At 37.5% G+C, this 18,594-nt stretch overlaps 1 protein-coding gene across 4 annotated transcripts in view; it reads left to right on the top strand.

Annotated features, from left to right (window-relative positions):
• zbtb20 (zinc finger and BTB domain containing 20) overlaps window positions 1-18,594 on the top strand; it is a 299,188-nt gene that overhangs the window by 205,387 nt on the left and 75,207 nt on the right. For all 4 annotated transcript variants that reach the window (XM_039744085.1, XM_039744084.1, XM_039744081.1 and 1 more), the window contains exon 4: window positions 1,608-1,733. The gene's annotated coding sequence lies outside the window, so the exon portion shown is untranslated. The remainder of the gene's footprint in view (window positions 1-1,607; window positions 1,734-18,594) is intronic.

Below are 18,594 nucleotides of genomic sequence, written 5' to 3'. Positions count from 1 at the left end.
AGTTATTGTTTATGCACTCCTCTCAATGTCTTCAGTGAGAACCTAGGAAGGATGGAGTCTTATTTCTTTAATCTAAAATAGAATTTAAGTTTGCCACTAAATCAACATGTGATTCTTATGTTTGAATAATTACACAGAATCTGACAAAATATCTTACCACCTACTTCACAAATCATTTTGTATAGCACTGAAAGGTGACTATTAAATCAAGTGTAGTAGATAGCATTGTAGTGGCACAAGGTGGTTCTAGAGACACTGCAGTGTTCATCTTCATAATGTTGAATGCCAGCATATTCACTCATCCTTAGAGAAGTTAGGCTTCCTCGTAGTGAATTCCAAGGGTGAATGGAATTAAACTCATAGCTACTCCAGCGTTTAACAGTTTGAGATCTGTCAGCAAGCTATTGCCACTTAAACTGAAGTGAGATGACTTGTTTCCCTCTTGGTGGACCATCAGAATTAAATCAAGGCTACTTACTAATAAAGAAATGTGTTTTAGTATTCTACCTGCTCCCCTATACCTACATTTATTTCCTTTCTAGATTTTCTTGTCAAACAAAGTTGAATGAAGAAGAAGCCTCTTTGTTAGTTAGACTGCCTCCATCTTAATGACTGAATTTCAAGCGGCTTTGGACCCTGTCTAAGTAAAATCTCCAGAACTAGTCCTTCTTTCACCAGAATGTTTCTCTTTCTTTTTGAAACCAAGTGTTTGTCCTGGTTTTGTAAATATTAAATACTATGATTTCCTTAACAAACATTAATTCCTCAGTCAGTATGGCCATGATCACGACACCTCGCTTAAAACAGGATATGGAGCCACCCAGTTTTTTAATTTATCATTGGATTTCTCTAAATGCTCTCCAGTGCCGAGATATTGACAAAGCTGATTTGCTCATTACCTGGAAATCATCCATCCATAGATAACTAACCCTGATTAGAATTGTTTTATTCATTCCCACTATGCTGCTGATAGTATCCACCTCCTCTTTCATAAACTCCTGTCCTTCTTCCACTTGTCTTGGAGAAGGTATTCACCTGTATAAATTTTCCGTTGTTCGTGAGTATATTATTATGATTAAGACCCTTTATCCCCCCACTCCAGCACTTACAATATACAGTAGCTACTAATTCAGATATCACTGAACTTTTTTTTTTATTATTTACAGAGGAGTCAGACAAGACTCCCTCTTGTTCCTATTACCATTTAATCTCTCATCAACCTCTTGCCGTTGCCCTTCACAAGTTGACTCCTGCTTTGGACCCATTATCACATCTCCTGTGTTCCTGAATTGGCTTCTTTCCATATTGGATGACATTGAAGTCAAATATCGAATACTTCTTGCATCTCTGTTAAATTCAGTTAATCAGAAGGATAAGTTATTGTTATATTTGTTTTGATGTATTGCAAAGTTCCTGCACAATCAGTTCAAGACTTTCACAGGTCACCAGTTTAAATTGTCTTCTCACCAACAAAATTATTATCTTTTGAGTATGGTAAGGTGTTAATTTTCTTCATAAACAGTCTTTTTGTTTAGTGCCATCAACACATATTAAAAGGTTACCTTCTGTGTTATCACAGCTTCCCTTTTCTTTTTTTTTTGTTTTAGGAGGCTTGAATTTATCGTGAGATCTGCACCCCTGCTTGCACATCCCACTCCATGTGTGGTTCCAGATCAAGACCTCCAGACTGCATCTGAAGACTTGCGTGGATGGGAAAAGCGTACACGCACCTGGTAGGTAGACCTATTGCCTATAGATCTGAGCCTATGGAACACCTTCGTAGTTAAGAAACTTAACAGTGTGATGCCTGGCCAGTATGTTTTATTGGATGCAAACCATGTAGTGTTTTATTCACTAAATGCACAGTGGACTAGCAGATTACAAAAAATCGTAGTACCAATTAGGAGTCTCAAGAAGTTTTTGATGTTGCATTGACAATTTTTGCCTTATTCCTGACTTAAACCAGTAAGCATTGATTTTTAGAAAAAATTGATACCTTTCTCCTTATCCATATAGAAAAATGAGGAAATATGTTACACAAAAATGTAGTGCACATTGACTGCAATAAATAAAATGACATCTCTCGCCTATAAAAACATAAACCATATATCTAAAATTGACCAGTATGCCTAGGTAAACTGAGGCAGTGTTGTGAATGGGACCTTTTGGTCAGTATTTCAGGTAATGAATAAAAGTCAGCTGTCTATAATACTTCTTATCAATTTGTGTGAAATCCGGTCAAATTCATTTTGAAATTGTGCATTATACAAATTTATCTTAACGTTATCAAAAATGTACCTGAGTCAAGAATCATAATTATGAAAGCTACCTTAAGGAGCCTAACTCTTACAGTCACATTTCCATAATGTTCTATGCTGAGACCTTACTGGAATAACATTCTTGTGTATGTTTTGGATGCAAGATAATCACAAACTCTCAAATAACACCATCTGGAGTAATACCTGATGTGATTGCACTGCTCAATGACCAATTTATTGTAGTGTAAATAAAACGGAAGAGCACAGAAAGGTTTGGGGTAATCACCCCATATACTTGAAGATTCTTGTGAAATTTAGGCAGAAAAACAACAATAGGTCTTTAAAGACGTGAGTCCACAACAGAACTATCTTAAGGGCAAAAAGATGGCGTTTTTATAGCCGGTTAGAGGAAGTGATGTCACTGGAGCCCAGAACCACAAGTGATTTCATTGTGGCCAGAAATGGAAGTGATGTTAACCATCCCAGGAAGAATTTCCCTCAGGTGATCTACAGGAGGAAAGAAAGGGTTAGTGCACACTACCACCCCTGGTCCAGAGTGGAATTACTATCTTTCAAGCCCTTTAGCTGCCTCCAATGAGCAGATATGTGACACACCCCGACCCCCCTCAGCCCTGACCCATCAAGTCAGTCCATGCGAATGAAGAGGTTGTTAACCTGAGAAAGAGCATCAGAGTTGGCATGAAGAGAGTCATGATAATGAACGAATGAGGACTTGCAAGGCTGGAGGTCCAAAAACCACCTTGTGATACTTGGGTTTAGCTTATTGTGTAAGGCCATCTACTGTAAAGGTGCATGATCCATATCCAATGTGAATTCACGGCCTAGGAGGTAATGCCACAGCTGTGTAATTGCCCATGCTTTATCTTCAGTAACTTGGAAGTTTCCTTTAACGTCTCAGAGGTAAAGGGCGTCCCCTGGTCCGTTACGACTTCTTTAGTGATGACGAATCTCTCAAAGACTCCTACAAATTCCCGTGTGATAGCCGTGAACAGAGGCATAGCTTCAGGATATCGGGTGTCATAATCGACGAGGACCAAAATATACTTATGTCCTCTAGCCGAGGGTTCCAGGGGTCCTACTAAATCAACCTTGATGCGTTTAAATGGGATATCAATAAGGGAAATGGGAACCAGAGGAGCATGGTCCTTTCTAGGAATCTGAGACAGTTGACACTCCGGACAGGATGTCCAAAAGTAACAAACCTCCTCTTTAATTCCTGACCAATAAAATCGGAACTTAATACGCTTAAGGGTATTTTTGGTGCCAGGAGGTGGGTGTATGCCAGTTCGCAGACCTGTAGCTGGAAGTACCACGGGACTAACAACAATGACCGAATCTCCACCTTGTGCTCTGCAACCCAATACAGAAGGTCATTATTCAAGTCATTAATCCTGTGGCATAGGATGTTAAGTGTGTTGGCCATTAACCAGAACCACTGCATTTTTTGCAAACTTAAGAAAATCATCATTTCAGTGTTCCCATTTAAAGCAGGCTGGAGTTTGTTTAAACTAAAAGTGTAAAAGGGAGAGAGGGTCATTGCTGACCTCAATGGCTGTGGTTTCACCCCATACCACCACAGTGCCTGATGATGACACTTTGTCTAGCAAAATCCCGGGAATCGCCACATTACACTGAGTGACCACGTTTTTCTCTGGCTGTGTACACAGTACATCCCATGCTGCCTCCATGCATTACTGGGCCCAAATATTTTTTAGAGGTGGGTTGTGCTATACTGCTTTCATTGTTTCATTGTAGTCTCACCCAAGCATCACTGAAAATGGGGGATTTCAGGGAACTGCTACCGTAAGTTCCTTCAGTGACCGTTCACAATTAATGAAACATGAGGGCAAAAAGATGGTGTTTTTATAGTTGGTTAGAGGAAGTAATGTTGACGGGCCCAGGCATGATTTCCCACAGGTGGTCTGCTAGAGAAAGAGTGAAAGGGTTAGTGCACACTGCCGGCCCCTGGTCCAGCATGGAATTACCATCTTTCGAGCCCTTTAGCTGCTGCTCATGTGCACATGTATGACAGTAGTAACTAATATCTCACTGCTAGCAAATCACTTTATTTTGCTTAACTTCAAGAGTCCTAACCCACCTACCATATCACAGTAGGGAAAAGGATATCATAATTTGCTTAAAATTAGAAAAAAAAACAAGTTCACTTTATGAGCAATTATTTAAAACCAGTACAATAAAACATATACTGTACCAATTATTATGACCAGAGAAAGAACATTGTTTTGTGCTGGTACTTTCATTAAACCTTTGACAGGATTATCTTTTCCTGTACTTCTTGAAGTAGTAACTCTGTCTGAATGGTACATGTCATCTGCTGTTACAGTGCTTATATTAAATATGTATTACTATATGCATCCTGAAGCTTGTTAAAAATGTTGCTGAATTTTTACAGAAAACATAGTATCCACTTCCATCACTTGAGAAATGTCATCTACATAATTTTGCACCACATTCTTAAGTTTTGCTTCTTATTAGCCCTGTGTAAAACATTCTGTTGGGGTTATGATGCAACACAGCATTGTGACCAACATCTTAAAAATGTCTTTCTTAAGACAGATGCACTAAAATTTTGAGTCAGTAAAGCAATGTATATTCAGTGCTTTGCTAAGGTTTTCAGACTCTTGGGCAATTGTGGAATTTTCCTGAATAATAAATTCCATAATGACATTTTCTTCTCTGTGGTATTTTATTTCAAAGTACTGAAACTCAAAATGATTACATTGTTATATGTTGGAGAAAAAATGTAAAAAGAAAAAAGGAAATATACTGTTTGAATGAGTATTCCACAATGTAGTATTTTTGTAGAGCCAGCTTTTATAGCATTAACAGCTTCTGTCTTTTTTGTGGTATTAAGTGTGTACCTTATTTGCACACTGTTCGTGAGTGATATTGGCCCATTATTCCAATCAGATTTGCTTCAGTCTTTTCAATGTACTCAAATGATGCTTTTGCAACACCGTTTTCAAATAGTACCACACATTCTCAGTTGGATTGAGATCAAGGCTTTGATTGGGCCACTGTAGTACAAATCGCCTTTCTGTCCTATAGCCACTCCAAGTTTACTTTGGCCTTGTGTTTAGGATAAATATCCTGCTGAAAGCTACAGTTTTGTTTTTTTTTGGCAGAGGTTCCTTTTCATTATTTTTTTCTACCTTCCACTGTTCCATCTCATTAAAGTGCCCAGAACCTGCTGATGATAAGCAACCCTACCACATAATGCTACCTCCACTTCACTGTAGCATGGTGTTTTCTTACGTATGTGGACTGCGCTACATTCATGCCACATATCTCTGTTAGCTTTGGCCAGAAAACTCAATAATGATCTCATCTCACTACCTCAGTCTTTTCCCACATCACAACTGGATCTCTCTCATGCATTTTGTTTTGCTTTCACATTGTTCTTATTTACTAATTGCTTCTTTTGGGCTACCTCCCTCCCCCCGTAACATCATCCATGCCATTTCTTGGTATGATTACTTCAGTCTTGGCTGTTTATCTAATACTAGCTCTTTCAATGTGACTTGTTATCACTCATTAGTTTATCTCACAAGCTTCATTCTTGTTTGCAAAAGAGGGTTTTGAGGGATGACCTTTTAGACAAATTATCTGGGTGACTTGACATGGCTTCCACACCCAGATAACTGAGTCAACGGTGTCCACTGGAACATCTAACTTTTGGATGTTGTTTTGTACCCACTATCTAATGTACTCAATTTTATATTTTCTCTGTAACTTCTTGGGAGTGCAATTTATTCTTTATTTTCACAGTGTCCTTCAGATTATCCGTATCATGTGGCATTTATATGAATGATTCGCTAGTGCAGACCAATGTGTCCTTGTTAGGCAAGAATCATTTCGTTTGTGTAAACTTAGGGCTTCGAACATACTGTATTTCCCATTTATGTTGTAAGATTTGTATTTTCTAAAATAAAATAATCTCACATAAAAAAGACTTTCTGTTATTTGAAATAAAGATACCACAGAGAACAAAAGTTCAGTGTAGGATTTATTCAGTAAAATTAGAGTATTGGGCAAGGAACTTTTGCATGGAACTGTATCTCTATTAACAATCTGGGACCATTTATGTTGCATCTTTGTTTAGCTCTGTATAAAACTGCCTTTATTTTTGACCTGTCCCTATATATACACCCCATTTGATATGTCATCCATTTCATTTTTAACTCTTGTTTACACTGAATTATGGTTAAAGATAAGCTAACTTAAGCTAAGTATGATGGACCTGCCTAGGACAGTTTGGATCATGTTGAATATTCTTTGGTAAACAAACATCTTTACACAGGTTAGAACATCTGCGAACCAGCATACAAATAATTTTCTTTAGCTAATCCATTATTGATAAAAATTAGTAGATCTTGAAAATGCAATGAAATTGGGAAATGCACTGTCTGCTTATCTTGTCTGCTAAATAGATGAGAGAGCAGTTACCCACTGCTGCCTGAGGTGTTAAAAGAGGTTTTTTTTTTCCCGAAACACTAATTAGAATGTTTTTTCCTTCTTAGATTTTCTTACCAAGGTGTTTATTGCTTCTCTGTAGAAATAAGCATTTCATAAATCAAGATGATTTTCTGTGTGATTAGTTTGTACCTTCAGCAACCAGTGTGATTGCGCGAGTGTTTCCTTTCAGAGAGAATGTTTAATATACTTTTCTCAGAACCTATAATACAGGGTTAAATACCTTGTCTGTAGGTGATGGTCTGAGGACCAAGTGACAGTCCCCTAGAAAACCATAAAATGTATTTATTTGTAAATCCATCCCTTTGAATACTACATCAAACTAGCAGTGCTATTTATCAAATCACCATCTTTCCAAATGTGGTTGGTGGAAGCAGGGAGCCCTGAACATCTTACTTACTATCTCTTTTCATCTGCTGAGACTGTGGACTTAGCTTGCCTGTTTGTGCAGTCAGGGTGTCAGCAGATATAACTGTACGCTTGTCATATTTACATACAAATGTATGATCCTGATGTGCCTCCATAGCTTAATGAAGTCTTTTTACTTTATTTCACGGCTTGACTGCCTTAAATCAACAGTTGCATAGGTGTATAAAACAAGATTGTCTTTGATAAAAAAGCTGTAGATGCAGGTCCTGCTTGGCACAATTACTTACATGTTTGTGAATATAGGTTCTCAATTCAGATAGTTGTCTTGGATACCCATCTGGGCTTTACTAAGACCTACAAGCAATATTAAGCATTAATTATATCTCACTTAAAATGACCACACATTAGGTTCACTTTCATTGACTCTGAGTTGAGAGGAACTGTGTCAGCAAGTAGACCACCCAGGTAGTCAAAGAGATACACTATTGAGTCTAAAGGTACGTCAGGTTTTCCTTTCTCCTTTATATGGTCAATATACTTACACCCTTGTGCATCTGTTACAAGTCTGTTTTGTTTTTTTGTTTTTTTAATACCTGGACTTATTTATACTTTTTGGTTTTGACTTATTTTCTTGTTGGGGTCCACTCTAAAGTGCCCCTTCCTCCTGAGAAGATATCACTTTCCCTCAGGTTTGTTGATAAGCAAGTGCTAAGAACAAATTATAGACAAGAGTTCTAAGAAGAACACTGTAAAAGTTAAGACTTGTCGCTTCTGTTTGTTGGCTTGCAGTGTATATATTTATTTATTTATATATAAAATTCTTTTCGCGTTTGAAACGGAAATTACGTATGACCACAGAACATCTATACTAATAAAAGGCAAAGCCCTCACTGACTGACTGACTGGCTGACTCACTGACTCACTGACTCATCACTAATTCTCCAACTTCCCGTGTAGGTAGAAGGCTGAAATTTGGCAGGCTCATTCCTTACAGCTTCCTTACAAAAGTTGGGCAGGTTTCATTTCGAAATTCTATGCATAATGGTCATAACTGGAAGCTATTTTTCTGCATATACTGTAATGGAGTTGAGCTCGAAAGCTGTGGGGGGCGGAGTTTCGTGTGACATCATCACGCCTCCCACGTAATCACGCAGTACGTAGAAAACCAGGAAGAGCTCCAAAAACCACTGAAGAAAACATACATTATATAATTAAGAAGGCAGCGAAACAATTAGAAGCGAGCGAGTGACATATAAAACCATATTCAGCGGCTCACGTGAACTGACGCAGTGCGCAGACAAAAAGCAACAGTTCCAAAGAGTGCTGAACAAAAACTGAATTACACTGCTACGCTCAAATAGACAAACCACACGCCGTGGCGCAATAGTAGAGGCTTCGCCTCTAGCGCCGGCGTCCGAGGTTCGATTCCCGAGAGGGGATGCACTAAGTATGTACGCGCGCTTCTCGATTTATTTTAGCCTCGCATCCCCTTGGTTTGAGACGTATGAAAAAATATGCGGTTAACGCAGAAAGACAGATCACCAATTGAAGCTTTATGAATAATGGATACTTTATTCGCGATCAATGATTGTTTTGGTAAAGCCATACTCAGTGTATTCATTAGATGAACGGTAAAAAAGTAAGAGCGAGGGGAGGGTAACTTATTGAGACACGCAGGCAAAACCACAATAGCACGCGGGCTCGATGTGCTGTAGTGCACGTCAACTCGATCTGAATTGCGCGATCACATTTGAAAAAATATATCTTTTCAAGTTCTATTTAGTCCATATGTGTCAAACTCAAGGCCCGCAGGCCACATCCGCCCGGCGTGTAATTATATCCGGCCCGCGAGATCATTTTATATATTATTGTTATTAATGGCCTGGGGATATGAAGCGCTGGTAACAAAATAAACTACAGATCCCATAATGCAGCGCTTCAGCTGCCTTGCCAACACTTACCGCGTTAATCAAGTCTAGCTTATGATGCTGCAAGTTATTGCGAAGCTAGCCCACACGATGCCAAAGAGAAAAGGTGATTCTGAACATAGAGCCTTTAAAAACCGATGGGAGGCTGAGTATATGTTTACTGACATTGCCGGTAAACCCGTGTGTCTCATTTGTGGAGCTAATGTGGCTGTAATTACAGAATTTAATCTAAGACGGCACTATGAGACAAAACATCAAGATAACCTGAAAGACCTGAATGCAATGCACAAGATACAGAAAGCAGAAGAGTTAAAGAAGAATCTGACACTTCAGCAGACGTTTTTACCGTGCAAAATCACAAAGTGATTTCAAGTGAAGCTACTTTTATGGGAGACACAAATGCACCAGTGCAACTTGCTTCACTTTCCCTGTTGCCAAGTAATGTTGAACCAAGTCGGCACTACGGTGTTCCCAAATACGCACTTTGCTGATAAACTGAGCGCACTGAGTTCGCACGGCGCTTTGGTGACTTTGAAGAACAAAAAAAGAATTTTGAGTTGTTTCGCAACCCATTTGCGTCGATGTGGAAACTGCACCTGTGCAGATTCAGATGGAGGTGATTGAGCTGCAGTGTAATGGCACACTGAAGGCAAAGTACGATACTGCACGGCCCGCACAGTTTATTCACTCCATTCCCGCACAAATGCTCCAGCTCCGTCTACATGCGGCTCGAACCTTGTGCATGTTTGGTACCACATATCTGTGTGAGAAGCTCTTCTCAGTGATGAAGACTAACAAAACAGCACACAGGAGTCGCCTCACTGATGAGCACCTGCAGTCCATCCTGAGAATCTCCACAACACAGAACCTCACACCAAACAGAAACGAACTTGTTGCCAAAAAAAGATGCCAGGCGTCCAGCTCTGATAAAATGACATATAAGCAAAGACAACTGAATGATTTGATTTGTTATTGCTGAAAAGAACAAATTTTATTTATATTTCCAGGGTTTGTTATGCACCATGTTCATATTTGAATTTGTATAATTTTGACAGGATATATTTTTATGGAGAGCAAAATCTTTTGGGATATTTAAAATTTAAGTTTATTTTTTATATAAAATTACATAAGAGTAAAGAAATTTGAATGTTTGTTCTTTTAACGCTTACTTTATTTCTAACTTGTATAATTCGGACAGGATATATTTTTATGGAGAGCAAAATATTATAAGTTATTTAAGGTTTGAGTTGATTTATTCCGGAATAATATTCTGTCGACTAAATAAAAATTCCTTCTATTTAAAATTTAAATAGAACTTGAACAGATACGATAGTTCATAATATCCAGGCAGACTTGCACGTAAGAGCAGGAGTCATCCGTTTTAACAAACAGCGTATTGCACTGATACGAAATACCCTGCCCATTTAATTATTTAGGAATGGATAAATAAATTAAAGGGCGGCACGGTGGCGCAGTGGTAGCGCTGCTGCCTCGCAGTTAGGAGACCCAGGTTCGCTTCCCGGGACCTCCCTGCGTGGAGTTTGCATGTTCTCCCCGTGTATGCGTGGGTTTCCTCTGGGCGCTCCGGTTTCCTCCCACAGTCCAAAGACATGCAGGTTAGGTGGATTGGCAATTCTAAATTGGCCTTGGTGTGTGGGTGTGTTTGAGTGTGTCCTGTGGTGGGTTGGCACCCTGCCCAGGATTGTTTCCTGTGTTGGCTGGGATTGGCTCCAGCAGACCCCCGTGACCCTGTGTTCGGATTCAGTGGGTTAGAAAATGGATGGATGGATGGATGGATAAATAAATTAAGATTTTGTACAAATAATGTTTTTCATTTTTCTTCCTTCATGGATTCTGGCACCCCCAGCAACAGTTGCTCGCACCCCAAAGACTGTGATGTGTGTGTGTGTGTGTATATGTATATATGTAGATATGTATGTGTATATATATGTTTATATATGTGTGTGTATGTATATATATATATATATAATGTATTTGTGTGTATATATGTGTGTGTATGTATATCTATATGTGTATATGTATATATGTATGGATATGTATATATATATATATATATATATATATGACAGCAACACTTATCACTCACAACAGTGACAAAACAATTACATTGACAATCATGTTACGTTATTTTCAAAATGTTTCCTTTTCTTTTTCATTGCTTCTTTAACACACTACTTCTCCGCTGCGAAGCGCGGGTATTTTGCTAGTTATATAATACAGCAACTAAACACTTTGTTTGTGGATGCCATTTTTATATCGTCTTTATGAATTGTTATTATTTGTGTGAGAGTTATTTTACTGATATTGAAAAGAAGTAAACACAAACACGCTGATCTATCCCATAGAAGTGTGCCCTGCGTCACCCTCTCCCAGCCCTCCTCTCTAGACTCCAGCACAGAGTTGTTTGCCGCCAGGCACGTTCTGACAGAGAAGTTTTATTTATTCCTCCACGTGACTGTCACGGAAACTGCCACATTATAACTTTTTTTTAATTGGCAGTACTTGATAGTAGAAGAGATAAGGAAAACAGCTTTGCGTCTTTCTACTTTTTAACTGTGCCGAGCTGTAAACAATGTGAAGATGACACCGTCTTCAGCGGCAAGGGGTCGTGAGAACAAAGTGGACGCTCAGAGGCGCAGAATGTCAGGCTGCTCTGCCCGGTTGAGAGCTTCGCAGTTTCGGGCAGCGTCCTCTGTTCTCGCACTGTTTGTGACACTTCGAGTGCCCCTTCGGCTCCTGGGAGAGTGGAAATGATTGCGAATGAGTGTGATCGGCGCCATCAAAGCAAAACTCTCTTTGTAAATTGCACTGCACGACTACTTACTGTCCCTTAAGGTGAGTTCGGGTCACTAAAACCCCGCAACATTCAAGGTTGCTTTTGTGATAACTTCTTTTAAGAAGATGGAGGGTTTCCATCTAAGAAGATGTACCGACCTCTTCATGTTAAGTTTTGGACTTGGGAATTGTTTGGACCTTCTGCCCGTTAAGCACGGAAGGGCAGCGTCCACATTTCTCAGAATAATTTTTCTCTTAAATCACAGGCAAGTAGTGCAAGTTTGTCAGGCAGAAATTTGCAGGATCGCATAGAAAATGTAATTTCTTTACCACAGCGGTCGTGTAGCGCCCTTCACAAGGGATCTGCTACCGAGAGATGATCCAAATACATTTAAGCTGCTGTTAGTACTACTTACCTGTTGTGTTATAGCGCCTTCTTACATGTTAATGGTTTACTGTTTAATAATTTATATACTGAGCGAAGCCACTGGGTAATCAGCTAGTATATATGTGTATATATATATATATATATATATATATATATATATATACACCGTATATATATATGGCATATACACATTTCCTGGCTTCTTCAAAATATGTAAAAACAGTTTTTAATTTTGACTGGCAGAAAAATATTTATACTTGGACACTAAGCTATGAATTAGTGTATGATATACTTCTTTTTGAAGAATAGTTATTTTGTTGTTTTATTTATACATCTGGATGACATTGCGGTCTCATATCTACAAGCCACAAGCACCTTGTAAGTTGGACTGAAAAATCTTGTATTTATAGTCTCAATTTTCTAATTTACCATGACAGATCAGGCCAGAGATTTCTAATAGTGCAAGCATAATCATGTATATGGTTCCTGCTGCTTTTAGAGCTGTGACCTCCAGCAGCTTGCTCTGGTGTATTTCACCTTTCACCACTGAGACATGATCATCTTCTTCTGACCTCCAACAAGATCTTTAGATATATCAGAAGCTTTAGATTTGGCCATATTTCTTGACTCTGACACAGGCACTGGGCTTTCCTTTGTATGAAGGAGGCTCCAGAATACTCATACAAGTGCTTTTTAAGATCTGATTTTCATATATTTTCCACTTAATAATGAAATGTTAATTGCTTCCTTATAGTTTCAGCCATCTTACAACTCAAACTGAGTTGCTAGAGCAGGTTGTTTAGAAAGAAAAATTAAATAATAGTCACTAACATTTGCTTCCTGTTTTCAAACCTATTTGCTGTTAATCAGGATACAAATTTCCCAGCTCTACTCCCTAGTTTCATCCTGCTGTTGAGTGCACTGATGCACTGCATTAAGCTGCAGGAGGCCAAATTTCCTCTCTGGGAATCTGCAGAATTTGGTACTGTATATCAGTAATAACAATCTCTTACTTCATGTTTTGGATGACCTGTGTTAAAGCCAAGATGCAATATATGCTCTTTACTGCCTTCAGCAGTATTTGTTAGTTTGTGTCCTAGACCTTGAAGCCTGAGAATAATTGTGACATTTTTCAGTTAAATTATATTTACACAGTAGTCTCAAAAATGAGGCTGTTCATTGTATGGACATTCAGGCTGTTATGTGTTTATATTTCCAGGATGTTGGTTGAGGTTTCAGTGGGGAAGTCTCCAGTGCCTCCTCTTAGGAGCTGAATTAATGTCAGTAATATCTTCCTTCTGTTTGATTTCAATATTATTTTTTTACTATTACTGTTTATGTTTTGCCCTTCTAAGGCAATGACTTATGTTCTCTATCGTAGTCACAGCCAACTTATTTCCACATTTCCAGTTTGGTTTGTCAGTTAAGTTGTATGTAGTACACTTCAAGAAAGTAAAAGGAAATTTTAAATCACAAGAATGTGCAGATTTCACATGATTATGGAACATCCCTCATAGCTATTGTAGTGTCCTTTCACATTACAGAAACAATCAGTTTCAAGAACAAAGTGAACAGGCCTTGATTTCCTAGTAGTCCTTTGAGCGAGATGTATCAGAGGATCAAAGAAACTATTTAGATAAACAGAGAAATGTTTGTAGAATCTGCCCTGTGTAGTATTATATGGAGATGGAAACTAACATATAAATTGAAAGTTAAAATGAATATGAATCTTTATGCACCTCTGCATTTGATTTATGAGCAGTTAAGAGAATAGAAGAATGGATCTGTATGCATGTTCACTTTTAAAGGAAGCTGTAGTTTTTTACTTCTTTTTTATTATAGTGAAACCATACAAAAGGAGGATTATCTGGGGGTAGTGTAAATTGAGCATGGAACATTCAAGGACTGATTGGCACACACACATCAATATGTGTTGAGCTGCATGTCTTCATTCTACAGCACAAAAGAGAGAGCATCTGGAAAAATGTCAGGGCCCAACTAACCAAAAAAAGACCCTGTAGCAGAAATCATAAGGTGACATTAAAGCAGACTCTGCTGTAACTTTGTTTGGTTAGGACGTGAAATTTACAGGACATTTCCCTGCAGCAGTTCCTCTGTGATTCTGGAGAAAAATGTTTCTAATTGTATACAGTAATGCTGGAATAAAATTAAATTGTTCTGATTGAAACACATGTAGCATTGGCCGACAGGTACCATCCCCTCTGTGCCTCTCTATCTTACTGCTAAGCTCTGGGGTAAAGAAGGAGGTGGCAGTGCAAGCCTCACCGTTTCTTTCTCTTTTATCCTTCTCCCACCAGTCTCCATTTTTACTATTGGAGGCATGCTGCTTTTATGTGGAAAGAATCTTTGTAAAGTCACACCAATGCAAATCTTCTAGTCAAATGCTCTAAGTTAAAAACTTTGTACCTAAAATGTGATAAAAAAAAAGTTTACATTGATATGGTGCTATTTATGATAGACACTTCTCATAATTTGGTGCCTGCTGGGAGAGGCCTCTGTACACCCTGTCTGGTGGACTTGCACATTTGTCATCACACACTTTGCTAGGATGAGCCATTGGTCTTTCAGAACATTCACTGGTGGTGTGTTCTTTCTCTGCTACTCTGGATTCTGTAAGGGAACATTGGTTTCATCACAATGAAGAAAACCTTCACTAACATGGTAGGCGGGGAAAGTTTTTACCTGTAAATAGGAATCTAATATCAGAGACAAACCTGAGTAACACATTAAACTTGCATTCTAATAGACAATAGTGGCTCTGTGTTGCTCAGAGAGCCTGAAACGGCCTATTGAGCCTCATGTCTTTTCTCTTGCACTCCAGGAAAGCAACATCACATTCTTTGCACATAGGAGAGACAGCCCAGAGTCAAAGAAGGCAATGACAAGCATTTTCCTCCTAGTAGTCAGATTCAGAACTTTGCTATGGCTCTGGGCAGCAGTGAGGGACGTTAATCTGAGTATATGAAGTGCCTTGTAAATTCAAAAAAGAGTTCACTTAAGGACATCCTCAGCACACAGAGTATCAGGTTTCAGCACGGTTTGGCACGTCTCTTCAAAAAGGTGGGTTGGCTAGGTCACAGTTTAAATGCATTAGTTAAGTCTGACTTTATAAAACATGTAAAGGCTAGGATCTATATAGAAATAAGGAATTCTGATCATACTGACTAGTGGAGATAGCTTGATGAGACAAACCTTGTTCATATAGAAAGCCTATTTGAGGTTTTTGGATTCAGAATGAAGCAAAATCATTTACATCAGCATTGCCATACAAGTGGGTATGAAACAATTAAGAATGTTCACAGTGGGCCACCATTAATAGGAATCGTTGCTGAGACAACTGAGTTCTCTTAAAAGAAACTCCTTCTAATAAAATAATTCACATTCCATTCTTCTGGTATTCCTTCACCTAGTGAAAACAACGCCAATACAAGTCATTTCACAGTTCATATGGTTAGTTTGTACACTGTCCTCATTAACTCAGAGATATGAATAATCTCGACTCTCACAAAAGATTTTCACATTTCAACCTACTAATGGTAGAGTAACTTTTATTTAGGGATTGTACAGCTCTTGGTCACAGTGCTTAGAGTTGAACCTTTAGTACATCCCAATGGAAAGCTTTTTAATTATTCACATAATGCCACTGTAAATTTTGGTATGTTCATTTATTTTTAACTACTTACTGATAACTCATTTGTACTGCAAGCTGTTTTGTGTCAAACACCCAGCTTACCACCAAAGTAATTAATTTCTTATTATTCAAATATGTACACAGTGACAACTACTTTTAAATTATCTAAAAAAAATGTAGTCAGTTACAATATACTATCATGGGCTTCTCACACTTTCAGCTCTGTTAGCATTATTTTTTGCATAAAATAGGACAGAAGAAGATGTATTGATGTTTTTGGGTGTCATTGCATAAAATGCAATATATACCTGCTGTTTTCATCATGTCTGTATGTCCAAATGAAACAACTTAGTTTTTTAGTTTTTTTATTTTCATTAAATTTGGTACACTCATTCTTCAAGGAAATTTGTTGGGAATGCTGCATTTTTATGGAGATATCTCCAAGTTAAGTGCGCTGTACATATTTTTTAAAATTACAAAAAATCCAATTTAAATAAGCATTGGTAATGTTTTAGAATCATCTGTTTTAAAACAGAGAAATATTCTGTGTATCCTCAATCAATTGTTAGTTTCCATTTTCAAATTTACCTTGAAAGAGATTGTTTCAATATGCTCTTTGACTCATCCAATAACTGCTCCTAACAGATCCTTAAATGTAAGTTAGTGAAATGCCAGCAAACTCACTCACAAACGTGGCAGGGAGAAAGCCACTCCATCACATGATTGTTTGAACTACTATAATACCAACGCACTTCTGCTGCTGCTTCAAGTCATATCAGGTTATTTGAATTATCTTTATAATCATGAAAGTAAAAGACACAAGCATGGAAAGCAAAAAAGTCACTTCATTTATCTAGAAATGAATGGAAGAGGAAAGTAGCTCCCTTAGGTTCTGTAAGCAGCTATGCATATACTGACTAAACATATAAACCATATTTGAATTATGCTAAAAGCAACATCATGGCTACATTAGCTACATATTATAAGAATTCAGTTTTTCACTAATACTATGATTGTAAGGGTAACAATGACTTGGTATTTATTATGGTCAGTTACAGCAAACAATTTTAACTTAAGGCTTTAGCATATTTTTTTTTTTTACTTTTCCATCAGATACTTTAAAAAATAAATGTAAAATATTAAATTAATTCTTAGTTCTTCTCAGTTAAGAATTGTACAGAAAATGTCATTATTACATGACTTGAGTTGGGATCTGGTGTTTGTGAAAGTTGCTTCAGCTACCACAAGCTTGTCTGGGCACAGCTTTAACTATGGAATATTGTAAAATGCTATTTAAAAATATGTATTTTATATACCCTACTAATACATGTTATCACGTTCTTTTCTCACAGTTATTTCCGAATGTGACTGAATGTTAAAATATATTTAACAAACAAATATGTGGTAATTCTGTCTTTGATGCAGTAAATAAACAAAAATTTTAAATGCTCCAGCTTTCAAAGCAGCCAAGTCCCAAATGCACCTGAATGTTATGCCAAGCATACATTATCTAACTTGTTTTTTTTTTTTTTTGGAACCATTCAAAAAAGTAATCTGTATTTATAGTAAATATATACTATTTCCTGACATTGAATAACATTAAAAAGGAGAGATCAATGACTTCTTGTTCTTAACTGAAAATGTAACTTAAAAGTATGCTATTCACGCTGAAGAATACTTGAGATCTAAGGTCATTACATTTCCTGGTAAGTAATCCAAACTGACAGTGTGTGTATTGAATGCCAGCGTGACACTAAAAATTACCTCACCAAATTAATGTTCAGTGGATAACATTTGTACATTTAGCAGTAGTTTTGAAATGAGGAGAATGAATACAATGGCATACACTGCATAAAGTTATTTTCTTTAGGTTCACATTTTCCTGTTGTCTTAAATGCTGCAAAATATTATAGTCTGGTTTAAACTGATGATATATTGATTTGCCATTTGAATTTTTAGATTGCTTGACCTTGTTAACATGTATGTGATTCACTTTTAGTATATAACTGTCCAAAATGTAAAGCTCCCAGGAATTCATGTGTATCAAATCAAAATTTTGTGATGTAGTGTAAAATATAAGTGAGAACTAGGTGTCCGAAGGATATTCAGTCTCCTTTACAGACTGTTATCTTTCACGCTTATTTTGCACTGCTCCACTGTCCATTTGAAAGCCTTACTCGTAATCTAATCTTAAGTATTCTAAGGAAAATGACAATTCTATCAGAATTTGTTTGGCACTGTGAAATAACTAGTCATCTCAGACCTAGACAATGTTGATGAAAGAGTGTAGCACAGAGAATTTAATCTTCTAAAACAAGATTTGTGGTTTTGCATGTTAATTTGCTACATGGGGACAAGCAAAGCAGAGGTATATAATTTTAAACATCAATAGTGGTAATACCTAATGTTAAGAATTATTGTAAAATGTGAATAATTGGTGAAATATTTTTCATAGAGTAATGCACATACTAAATACACAGAATTTTAATTTGTGAAAACTCAGGAAGTTAAAGAAATTATTAACAACAAATATTAAATAGTAAGTGGCAGTTTTTTGCATTTCCTATCCATGTTAGCCCATACCCACAAGTGCTCTGGTCAATTTCGTACTATATCAGGAAACAAGTTGGGTTGGGAGTGTTGTTAGTGTGAAAAGGCCTTTAGAGTAAAAAAAAAAAATATATATAT

The sequence above is a fragment of the Polypterus senegalus genome, chromosome 2, assembly GCF_016835505.1.
Source record: "Polypterus senegalus isolate Bchr_013 chromosome 2, ASM1683550v1, whole genome shotgun sequence".
Taxonomy (NCBI): Eukaryota; Metazoa; Chordata; class Cladistia; order Polypteriformes; family Polypteridae; genus Polypterus; species Polypterus senegalus.
This window is presented reverse-complemented; position numbering and strand designations above follow the sequence as displayed.